This window comes from Marmota marmota, unplaced genomic scaffold, assembly GCF_001458135.2.
Source record: "Marmota marmota marmota unplaced genomic scaffold, marMar, whole genome shotgun sequence".
NCBI lineage: Eukaryota > Metazoa > Chordata > Mammalia > Rodentia > Sciuridae > Marmota > Marmota marmota.
This window is the reverse complement of record NW_025999977.1, coordinates 32,168,354-32,180,339: the sequence shown is the minus strand read 5'-3', so window position 1 is coordinate 32,180,339 and position 11,986 is coordinate 32,168,354. Positions and strand designations below refer to the sequence as shown.

Here is an 11,986-nt window from a genome sequence, read left to right as displayed (position 1 = left end):
TGGAGGTGCTGGGGATTGAACCCAGGACCTCGTGCATGCTAAGCACGCGCTCTACCACTGAGCTACACCCCCAGCTGGCCTAAATATCATTCTTTATAAATAGAATCTGAGATCCCTGGATGAAAGCTAATTTTAGGACTAAGGATAGGAAATGCCTGGAACATTTTGGAGTTAGTAAGTAAGAAAGTATTCAAAAATGATGGTTATAGGTTAAAAGGACAAGGAGCTAACCTGAAGGAGCTATTAATAGCCAACCTGGGACAATCTGAACAAAAAGAAAATAATATTAGTGAATTAAAACACATATCATAAAATAATAATTTATTATTATTTTGATATAAATAAATAACCAAATAATTGGGATAATTTATTCATATCAGCTCTTCCTTATGAAGGAATTCCAACTGGCAAATGAGGGAATGTAAGAAGTAAAAGAAGAAAGAATGATGAAAATAAAAAACTACTACTTAGTAAACAATAATTTGCAGTCCCACCAATAGTGCATAAGTGCTCCCTTCTCCCCACATCCCCACCAGCATTTATTATTATTTGTATTCTTTTTTGGGAGGGGGGTGCTGGGGATTGAACTCAGGGCCTTGCACATTCAAGGCAGGCACCCTACCCACTGAGCTATATCCCCATCCTATTATTTGTATTCTTGATGACTGGTATTCTATTTGGAGTGAGATGAACTCTCAGTGTAGTTTTGATGTACATTTCCCTGATTGCTAAAGAGTTGAACTTTTTTTTCATATATTTGTTGGCCATTTGCCTTTCTTCTTTTGAGAAATATTTACTTAGGTTATTTGCCCATTTATTAATTGTTTTTTTTTTGGTGTTAATTTTTTGTGTTCATTATATATTCTGGCTATTAATCCTTTGTCAGAAGAGTAACTAGCAAGGATAATGGGTTTCAGATCTAAAGACATAGAGGTTGTATGTTAAGTATCTATCAATTCTTATTTTTTTGAATGTTTTTTTATCAACAAAAAGAAATCTAAATTCAGAAAGAAGGTACAGGAAAAAAGGATACAATGACAAACCTGGACCTGATAAAATATGCTTGTATATTAAATCTAAGAATCTTTTTGAAAAAGAATTATAACACTTTAGTTTGTATTGCAAAAGGGTAATATTAAAATTATTAACAAAAACTATGGGACATGAGGTCAGAGTTAAAGAGGCCTAGGAGTCTCATCAGGTTAAGAGGAGCGTACAAGTAAAAAATAACTTAAAATTTTTATTGCTGCCCACGAAAGGACAACACTAAAAGTTCAGAAGCATAATATGTAAATTCTGAAAATAACAGAGAGGGAGGAGGGAACATAGAAAAGATGGTTATTCTACCAGAAGATAGAAAAATAAATAAACAAAGGAGAACTGGAGGCCATCCTGCAGATTGTAAATAAAAACAAGTAATGAACTTAAAAAAAAACAGCAATGTCCGTAATCCTAATAAATATAAATAAATTAAACAATAAAATGGAGAGAGATTCATGAATTAGAATTTTTTTAAAAAATTCAGTTGAATGTTACTTCAAGATTCACAATAAACATAAGGACAAAGGAAAGGCTGACTGTTAAGGCCCTGTGTGTTAGACTGGATTACTACTGGTCTCGGTTTCATTCCCCTCTCATCCGCACTCTTGCCATAGCCTCTTCCTGAGCAGTCTAGATTCTTGCTCCTTGACTTTGGACTTAGTCATGGAATTTCCTTTGGCCAGAAACGACAGTGTGCCAGTTCTGAGCATCCCCACGTGTTTTCCATTGTCCTCTTGCTGCTTTGCCTTTGCCACCAGCACTTCTCTTATAAAGTTGCTGTCCCAGTAGCACCAACACCAGAATAAACCCTTGTCGAAGAGAGATTCCCCCGCCAACCTGCAGGCCCGCAGCAAGAAGCAGAGCTTCCCAGCCCAGCCCAGCTTAGATCAGCAGAGCCCAGCTGATCAGCGTTCTGTGAACCAATCTTTTATTTTAGTCTCCATGTGCTTACTTGGCATAATAGGGAGATATAAGGCCTATAATCTCCTGCCTACCATTTTGAACCCTGGTTTTGTACAAGGTGCTTTTGTATTTTGTGTACCCTGCCAGCTCAGCAGCTCTTGGGAATGCTACAATCTGCAGGATGGCCTCCAGTTCTCCATATCCTCCTTTAGGTCTTAATCCCTTTTATGCTATTTAAATCACAGTGACTTATCTGCATTTATTTTTTGTCAGATTGGCCTAAAATGTTGTGGGTGCTGTACAATACTTGATACAGTGGTTCCGGCTCATTTGTTGCAAGGAAGCATTTGGGAGTAGTAATCTTTTCAACTTTTAAAAAATAACATAAGGAAGAAATCCACCATCTCCTTTCCTCTGCTGAGTTTACCTTTAGCTCCTAAAATGAGTGGCTACTATTTATTATTTAATCAAAATTGTACCTTTTTTTTTTTTTTTGCATGCTGGAGATTGAACCCAGGATGCTTTATCACTGAGGTTCATCCCCAGCCCTTTTTATTTTTCATTCTGAGACAGGGTCTCACTAAATGGCTGAGGCTGGCCCTAAACTTGCCATCCTCTTGCCTGAGCCTCCTCAGTCACTGGGATTACAGGCATGCACCACTGCGCCTGGTGCCTCTGATGTATTCTTAACAACATCTTCCTTGTAGTTTTGAGAGCTTTTTTTGGACACCTATCCTCCACCTATTTATAAGTTGTCCATGGTCCCCATTTAGCTCCTTTAATTTTTGGAAAGCTATGTTTTTCTTGTAATAACCTCTTTGCTTCTGATAGATAATAGTGATGTAAATTTAACAAAGTCTAATTAGACTGGTGGATTTTCCATTCACATTGACACCACACAAAATTTGTACTTACCAGCCATGTTCAGCAGTGTCCAGGAAACTGGAAAAAAAAAAATCTGAGCATTTGCAGGAAGCTACTTATCAAAGCACAGGGGGAAAGAGTCTCAAAACTCTTGAAGGCAAATCATAGTTATATGAAAAATTGATGTAGCATCAAACAATATAGCCTGAGACATTTCAGTGAACTCGTGTTATGAAGGTGTAATTCTTGTGTTTTATACCTGCACACAATAAAAGTATCAGGATTGTCTGAAAAGCCTGCCTCATTACTTAGACTCTTAAATTGCCAGCCTGCATTTTTAAAAGTCACATAAAAGGATGGATTTGTGATAGAAGGAATGCATTGATTTCCCCACATTCTGTCTCTGAAATGGCAAAAAAAAAAAAATGAGACAGTATTTGAAAGAACCATCAGGTTCAATGTTTATGACAATAATAAAAACTTTTTAATACCGAATGTTCTAAAAGATTTGAATTTTTGTACCAGATACAATATAAGACTAGGACAATAAGTTTATGAAGTGACACACAGTTATTTGGGAAATAAAGAATGCTTCCAAGAAACTCTGGATGATTTATAAGCAAAACAAACTCTCACGTAGCAATAACAGGAAAAAGAGAATATCACAATCTCAATATTTATTCTCAACTAGAGGTAATCTACTTCAGTTTAGGCCAAGTAGCAAGCTCAAGGCCACTCACCAGGAAGTTTCGATCTTGTTTTACTCCAAAAAGTTAGAAGAAGCCAGCAGCATGGTTGATTTTGTCATGGGTGTTGTTGCTGCTGCCAGATGTCCAGGTGTGGAGGGCTCACTCCATTCCTGACACCATCGTCTCTGCTTCACACGAGACTCCAGGACTTTGGTTTGAATGTTTTCAATTCTACTGATCCCATGTCTCCACTCCCTCTCCCGTTTCTTGTAGACAACCATTCTAATGTACTTCCAATCCTGTGTGTTTAGTGAATATATGCCTGTTATGTGTGGTTCCAAGAACAAAGATGCATCCGTGAATAAAACAGATAAAAACCCCTGCCTTCCTGAGCCTGTATTTATTCTAGTGATGCCTAATTTAAAAAAAGCAGTAGGAAATATCATTAGAGGGTAATGGGTACCATGAAGAAAAATTAAGAGAGAAGAGAATATTCTTGGGATTGCAGTGCCACTTTAAACAGGAAGGTTGGGAAAGGTCTCACTCAAGAGGTGATATTTGGGCAAAGATTGGAAGAAGTCAAGTGCGATATCCATGCAGATGTCCCAAAGACCTCAGCACGGCCACTGCCACAACTCTAAGCCTTGGTTTCTAACTGCGGTGTGGTTTCATTCTGTGCTTCTCCCAAACTTGACACGTGAGTTCTCTGGAGAAGGCCCCATGTGAGCAGCTCACTGATGAATACACTCCAGAAAGATTTTTTTATGGGTGTTAACATAATTCAACCAAGTACTTCTGAATTTTTCTTGAGAATAGCCACATTTGCCTACACCGCTAGCAGCCCACTGGGGCCACTATATGGTTGCCCTGGGCTTTGTCCAAATTTCTAATTTTTGCCAGTATGATGAAAATAAAATAATATTTCATTTTTAAGGGACTCACTTTTTTAAAAATAATTTTTATTATAGTTAAATATATAAGTAATTTTGCCATTTTAAGTGTACTACTCAGTCTCATTAATTACAGTCATAACTTTGTGTATTTCATCACACCAAATACCATTGCTTTTTAATTTGCATTAGCTTCATATGCTTTTCCATGCCTTTACATTTGATTTTTTTCCTATTCACCATAAGAAAGGAAATTCAACTGGTAAAAGAAAAAAAAAAAAAAGCTCTAAGTTCTAACATAGCACCATTGCTTAGGAGTCAGACAGCCTTGGATTTGAATCCTAGGTCTTGCTTTACTGGCTGAGTGATGTTGGGAAAGTTACATACTCTGAGTCTCAGTTCCCTTGTTTATAGAATGGAAATAATAGTACTGATTGTTCTAGAGTCTTCCAAATATTAAATTAGATGATAAATGTAATAAATAATAATATTAACTAATATGAATTATTTAATGTTTATTAAATGTGAGTTAATATTGAATACTATTATTAATTGACATTATTATTAGTTAGATGCTATTTCATCTGAACCTACGCTAATGCAAAGAGTGGGACAGCTGACCTTCCGTGTGGCAACACTGTCCTTCCCACCAAAGGAGTCAGTGTCAGGATTTGGAGGAGGAAAAAACAGGATTGAAAAATAATAATTTAAATCCAGAGCCAGAAGGGGAAAAAAATAGGTTAAACAGCACTGAAACAATATTCTTAAGTAAGGGACAAGGCCAATAGGTGAGGATGGGGTACTCAAATGGAAGTTCTGTTCCCAGGCTGCGTGCATGCACACTCCCCAGCAGGAGGAGGAATGGCTCTGTGCTGCCTCTGCCCTGCTGGTTCTGCCATACCCACAGACCCTGGAATCTCAAGGACGGCCAGATGCACTTTTGGGGGGATGGGGGTTCTGATTTTTTGAAATGCTGAGATGTGTTAACACACATTTTGGGTCTTAATCTCGTTGATTTGACTGATGGCACTGATATATAAATAACTCATGCTGGCAGATTTCAGTGATGATGTGAGAGACACACCCATTGGCAGTTTTACTAAAACTGAGTCAGGTTTTGCTTCCCACTACTGTTATCATGGATCCTGCTACTAGCAGCATAGACCTCAATCACTTCAGGAAGCTGCCAAAATGCAGAAACAACTCACGCAAAGCAAAACAAAGGAAAAGCACTCATATGTAGGAAAAGTGTTTTCAGTGCAAAACTGAGAATCCAGTAGAATAAACACCTTCATCCAGCCGTTTACTAGCATTTGAAAAAGAAAAATTAATTGCCCCTGCTTGAGTAGTTTTTAAAGCATAATTAAAAAAAAAAAAAAAAAAAAAAGCTTTTTCTATCCAACTGCTCCTCTTCCAGAATATCTAATTGTAGAATTTGCTTACTGAAAATGTGGGCTTTGGGTTAGAAAAGAATATTTAGAAATCCTTTCGCCAAAAAAGCAAGTGGGAGTGGAAATTTGAAAGAGGACCGCCTAATTCAGCACTAAAACCAGTGTGAGGAGCAGTGTGTGCGTGTGTGTGTGTGTGTGTGTGTGTGTGTGTGTGTGTGTGTGTTACAAAATGCGCTTTTCAAAGGGCTGAGAGGTGGATGGGAATGTTTGCTTAGCTCCTCTGAGAAGAGAAAAGGTGCTTGGACCTCCGCTTGTTTCTTCTTTAGAATAATTTGGATGGAATTTGTGATGCAGAAAAGCTTAAAGAAAAAGGGATAGTTATTCTGTGTGGTGGAAAATTTTTGCAAAAACTAATTCCTTTCTTCAAACAAGGTATGTCTGATGAATTGCTAAATTATGCATATAGTTGCTTTCCATTCATTATTATCAAAATGGTAAAATGTATTTGTCACTGAGAAACTAGATTACATACCTTACTAAGTGAGCAGTCTGTGTAAATTTTAGTTTCAAGAGAGTTGGGATGGAAGAGGGTGGTAGCATCCTCGTAAAAACTAGTCATATTTATATTTATATAGGTATATATGTTTATCAGTTATAAACATTGTCAATATTAGGACAAAGTTTTCACTGTTTTTTTTTAAGCCAACTTAATGAAGGTTAAAATAAGTTGAAAAGCATGACATTTGTGTAGAATTTTTAAAGTAATTACATTTTTCTTGCTTTTTGCAACTTTGCTTCCTGTGATAACAATTGAACAATTCACGTATGACAGTGTATGAAAAACAGCGTGAGAAATGGGCACACAGATGCTAAATTAAAAGAGAAATTACTTAATATGACTCTGGACCTCTCTCTTCAGGCAGATCTCAGTAGAATGTGGCTTAGATGTGCTTTTCTGTGTCTTGTTTACACTAGAAGTGTTTTCCTAGGCTGAGGGCTTCTGCTACTGATAAGCCCAAGAAGGGACTGGCATTGTTCAGTCGACCATTGTAGCTCAACTTTGCACAGGAAGACAGGATACAAAAATCTCTTTTAAGCATGATTTGTGTCAAACCAGTATAAACATGAAATAAACGCCTCAAGCCCAGGTTAAACAGAGAGGATAAGACTGAATAATTGGACATGATCCTTTGCTCCAGACAACCCACAGCATCTTTGCCATCCCCAAACCCAGAGTGGAATTCAAGATTTTCTTGGGGTTTATTGTAAACATTAAACCAGGCATTTTTGGCTGTGGTGGTTGTTCAAAACTCTGTGTGCTCAGAAAATGGTATTTTGCCATTACGTTGTGTTGCAATAAATTTGGAAGTTTTGGTGGTAAAGTTCTGAGGTTGTTTTTCCTTTGGTCTCTTGGAAGATGAAACGCCCTGCAGCAAGACAGGATCAAAGGCTGTTTGTTTGTGTATTTTCTGTGTGTGTGTGTGTGTGTGTGTGTTAGCTGCAAGTGGTAGCTGCCCTTGTAGAAAAACTGGAAGTGCCCATCATTTATTTATTGAATTAAAAGACCGGTTTTGTTGTTGTTGTTGGGTTTTTTGTTGTTGTTGTTGTCGTTGTTGTTGTTTTGTAAAAGGGCTTTTGTAGGACTGCATTTTTATTGCAGTACACTACTTTACCAGACTTATTTAAATGTATCTTACATCTCACCCCCAAAAAGGAAATAACTTAGAAACATTGGAAATGCTTAATATCTGTCCTGAAATAGTGTTTATGAGTGGCATTTAGAAGATCTAATTATCTTTTCCATCAAGTTACAGGTCACATGAAGAATAGGCTCTTTCAAAGAAATTACAGCAGGTTTGAGAATGGTTTGTAAATAGTATCGGGAGAACAAAAAGGCTTATGCTGTTCTCAGCTGTAGTTCCTGTAAGACACATGGAGTAGAGGAGAGCAGTGTGGTTTGACCCGATGTGCCAAACCAGGAGTCCTAAATTATAGGACCCACTCTGCGGCTACCTAGCTGGGCTACCTCGGGAAAGGTGTGAGACAGTTCTCCACTTTTTGTTTCCTGCTCTGAAAAATAGAAATAGCAAAGCCTGTACACCTTCTCTCCCAGGGTGGCCATAAGGCTTGATATTGATTCTCAGTTCCAACAAAGTTTTGAAACATGAAAACTTCTATAAAAATGCATTTTCCCATATACTCAAAAAAAGATTCTATTGGGAGGAGTCATTGGTCTTACAAAAAAATACTTCATATCCTCCAGATGTTCCCATTACATGTGTCCTCGTATACAGCCAGGTTTTAGCAACTATAGGTGCAGACAGAACACATGGGTCTGTTGGTCAAAGGAAGGGCATCTAGCTGTGTGACCTTGGGGAGGTGACTCAGCATCTCTGACCCTCATTTCCTCACATATGAAATGAAGAAGTTGGACAAGGTAGTCTCTATAGTCCCTTCTAAATATATAGTTCTATGCACGGAAACCTCTTCAAAGTCTAAACTGCCCAGGACAATTTCATTGTTGAGAATCTGCATATTACTGAAGACGTATCAAAACAAGGTTATGGAATCTATGATAAGTTTTAAATATTTATGTGTACCCAACTAAAGACTATAATGTATACAAAAATGAATTTTAACATAACTGTATTCTTCACAAGACAATTGAAGGAGATTATGGTGTGTGTGTGTCTTTTGCTATATATACATATGCATACATGTATCTCACCATAGCTTACTAGGGGGTCCAAGTTCCATGACAATCTTCTTTCAGTTTTCTGGTATATTTCTGTGATTGTTTGCATGACCTCATGTGGAGACAATGTCAAATGTCTAAATTTATGGCTTTTCATGTAATGCCAAGACGAAATGTTGCTCCTAGGCTTTGGACTCTGTGGAGGCTGTTCGGCTGCAGGCTCTGTCATTGCTTAAATGTGTTAACTTTAGTCAACTACTTAAAAAAATCTGTGGGCCCAACTTTCTCATCCATGCAAGGGATCTGTTGTTAGTGCCTGCCTCACAGAGTTATGGCATAGAGTTGTGGCAAAGGGCTTCAATCAGTGACTGGCACACTGTCAGCCCCCTAATATTAGCATGTATTTCCTTTATTAAATGTGACTGGAACGAAGAACCCAGATCAGCTGTGCAGCCATTCACTTGTAATCATTGTCAAGTTTTTTTAAACACCAGCTCTTTGGATATGGGAAGCAAACAGATTTGTGGATTTCTGTGATATTAACATGATTATTAGAAACCAGTTGTCCGTTCTTTATCCAGAGGATCTGAGCTAATCAGTCCTTCAGCAAGTGATCAGCATCAGAGGCAGCTTCTGTGATGATTGTAATTTGAGAATGCCCAAAGGTCCCTGCCAAGCTTGCTGCCTTCAAGTGTGTCTCCTTCTGATCTGCAGAAGACAATGAAATTCTGAACCCCCTGAGCACAGCGCATGAGGAAGGGTACAGGGAAGCTGACAGTTTTTTACTGACGAGGGTAATCCTTAGGCAAGAGGCCATGAGACAACTTCTGTTTTTGCAGAAAAAGGGTCGAGAGGAGCAGGAAACCAGGTGAAGTTAAGATACACATCAGAAATGACTTTTGATAGTGCTGGTCATTAAAATTTTAATTAAAAAAAAAAAAGACAAACATAAATCAGTCTGGGATCACCTGCGCGAGATCCTGTTTACAGACGAGAAGGTGAAAGGTTGAAAGGCAAGGAAAACCCCCAGGCGTGCCCAGAGTCACAGGTTCACAATGCAGCAAAGACTATTTTTGTTCTGTTTACTGCATTTTCCATGGTTACCTCATTTGTAAAATAAACAATTGTGGACACTGGCTTTAGAATTTGTTTTTAATCAACTAGAAACTCTTGGGCTTCAACAGACGGCAAACCTTATAAAAACCCTCGGAGACCATCTGAAACTCTCAGGGCTGCCTGGCCAGGGCACAGAACACACCAGATGATGCTTGAGTGGAGCCACCTATTAAAAACTACACAACATGTGGCAAACCTGCACGTGCGAACTCCCCCCACACACAGATGTTGTGAGTCGGCACAAATGCATGGCCCCATTCCAGCCAATATCCTGAGGGACAAAGGTGACCCCAGGATCCTGGATGCCAAAATCCTTTCCTGAGTCAAATCTCTGATTCAGAATCTTGCGACACAGAAATATTCATTTTCTGTCAATTCCATTTTGAGAGTGTTTTTATGTTTTATTCTGATCTTATAGTTTAAAAGAAAGCTTATTTGGGTCCACTTCTAGTTTATATTTTTCACTAGATTTTTTTTTTCAGTTCTTTTTAAGAATCGAATACTACATATCATTCTTCAACCATTGTGGCCAAATGGTACAACTATCGAAAAAATTTTTATGTCATCGGACTGAAGAGACTTACAAATCCTTTGAGTAGAGGAGGACGGAACAAAAATATGGAATTGCTCTCCTTCTCCCGTGTCTTAATCAGTGGGGTTACTATAACAGACTACCGTAAACTGGGTGGCTTAAACAACGAATATTTATTTTTCACAGTTCTGGAAGCTAGGAAGTCTAAGATCAAGGGTCTCCAAGACTCCTGTCTGGAGAAGGCCCACTTCTTGGTGCACCAAGTTCACCCTCTGGTTGTATCCTCACATGCTAGAAAGAGGGAGAGTCTTCTCTGAGGTCCCTTTTAATAAGGGCACTAACCTCTTTCATGAGGATTCCCCCTCATGAACTAATTACCTTCCAAGGGTCCCATCTCCTAGTACCATCACACTGGGGATTAGGATTTCAGAATTTGAATTTTGGAAAGACACAAACATTCCGTTCATTTGGCCCTAGAATAATTTAGCCAAATGGCAGCCACAAATCCACATGTTCTTGGTATATTTGGGCTACTATAACAATACACCACAGACTGGGTGGTCTATACAACAGAAATTTATTTCTATAGTTCTAGAGTCTGAGAAGACCAAGATCAAGGCACCAACAAGATTCTGTGTCTGGTGAGGAAACCACTTTCTAGGTTCATAGATGATAAGGTCTCACTGCATCTGTGTGTAGTGGAAGGAGCCAGGGTCTCTCTGGTGCCTCTTTTATAAGGGTACTAACTTCATGCACAAGGGTGCTGTCCTGGTGACCTAGTCACCTCCCCAAAGCCCCATCTCCTAATTCTGTAACCTTGGGAGTTATGAGTTCTAAATATGAATTTTTTTTGTCGGGGACACAAACATTCAGACCATAGTAGGTTCCTTCACTCAGAAATCCAAGAGTCAAATCATGGCTAACCTTGGACAGCATCTCACTGAGAGATTCAGCTAGTTGTTTTACCTCTGTTAGGTCCTAAACTAATGTTTGAGTGGGCCACATTTTATAAGATGGTGGGATGACGATGATGGTGGTGATCATGACGGTAGCAGCAGTGTATGATTAACCACTACTCCTGCAACAGCAAATTAACTCCTTTTCATATATGAACCCATTTAATCCTAACAGCAAACATATGGGTGGGTTGTTACTAACTTCATTATACAGATTTAAAAACAAAAAACCCTGAAGCAATGAGAAGTTAGTTAAGTTGTCTGAGATCACACAGTTTGTTACAGAACTCAACTTGAAATCCAAGAAACCTAATTCCAAGCTCACCTTCTTGGTCACACTTGGTCGTGGTTTTTCTGTCACTATACCAAATTAATCTTTGCCATCCTGAAAACAGCTCTCAAGCCAAGTCAAATTTCTAAGAAAAATATCCTTTCTTGCAAGTAGAGACACCTCAGTAATAAGCATGAGGGGAAGTTGGAGGAAGGAACTCACAGGAGATTTGGCGGGGGGCGGGGGAGGAGAATTTTATTTCTGTCGTTCTTGGATAACCTTGTGATTTTAGAATCACTTCCCAGGTGGATAGGGAGGAGCTGACTTGGGCAGAGGGAGCCTGAGGAGCCTTCATCATGAAGCCCTCTGGGTGGCGTGTCCCCAGAAGATTTCCTTTATCTTCACTAAGGGTAAAAAGTCAGCATCTTGTCACAGAAAGAATCACACTTCCTCATGACTCAAACTGCAGCAGAAAGCCACCGTCCCTGATAAGGGTCTCTACAGGGACAAGACTCCAGGAAAATTTCTCGAATTCTTTCCCTCAGTAGGAGGAAGGCTAAAGTTTTGTGTGGACTTGTGGCAAAATTTCATAAAAATCACCCTTCAGGGGATTTTGCATTTTTTTCTTCTCAGATTCA

At 38.8% G+C, this 11,986-nt stretch overlaps 1 protein-coding gene and 1 non-coding gene across 3 annotated transcripts in view; one reads left to right on the top strand and one right to left on the bottom strand.

The window, feature by feature from the left end:
* On the bottom strand, positions 1–72 carry Trnaa-agc. Its single transcript has one exon. It is a non-coding gene; the product is annotated as a tRNA-Ala (tRNA).
* A 5,878-nt stretch (positions 73–5,950) lies between these two features.
* Vit (vitrin) overlaps positions 5,951–11,986 on the top strand; it is a 115,282-nt gene continuing 109,246 nt past the window's right edge. The window contains exon 1 of one of the 2 annotated variants that reach the window (XM_048804559.1): positions 5,951–6,210. The gene's annotated coding sequence lies outside the window, so the exon portion shown is untranslated. The remainder of the gene's footprint in view (positions 6,211–11,986) is intronic. The other variant, XM_048804558.1, reaches the window with a different exon arrangement.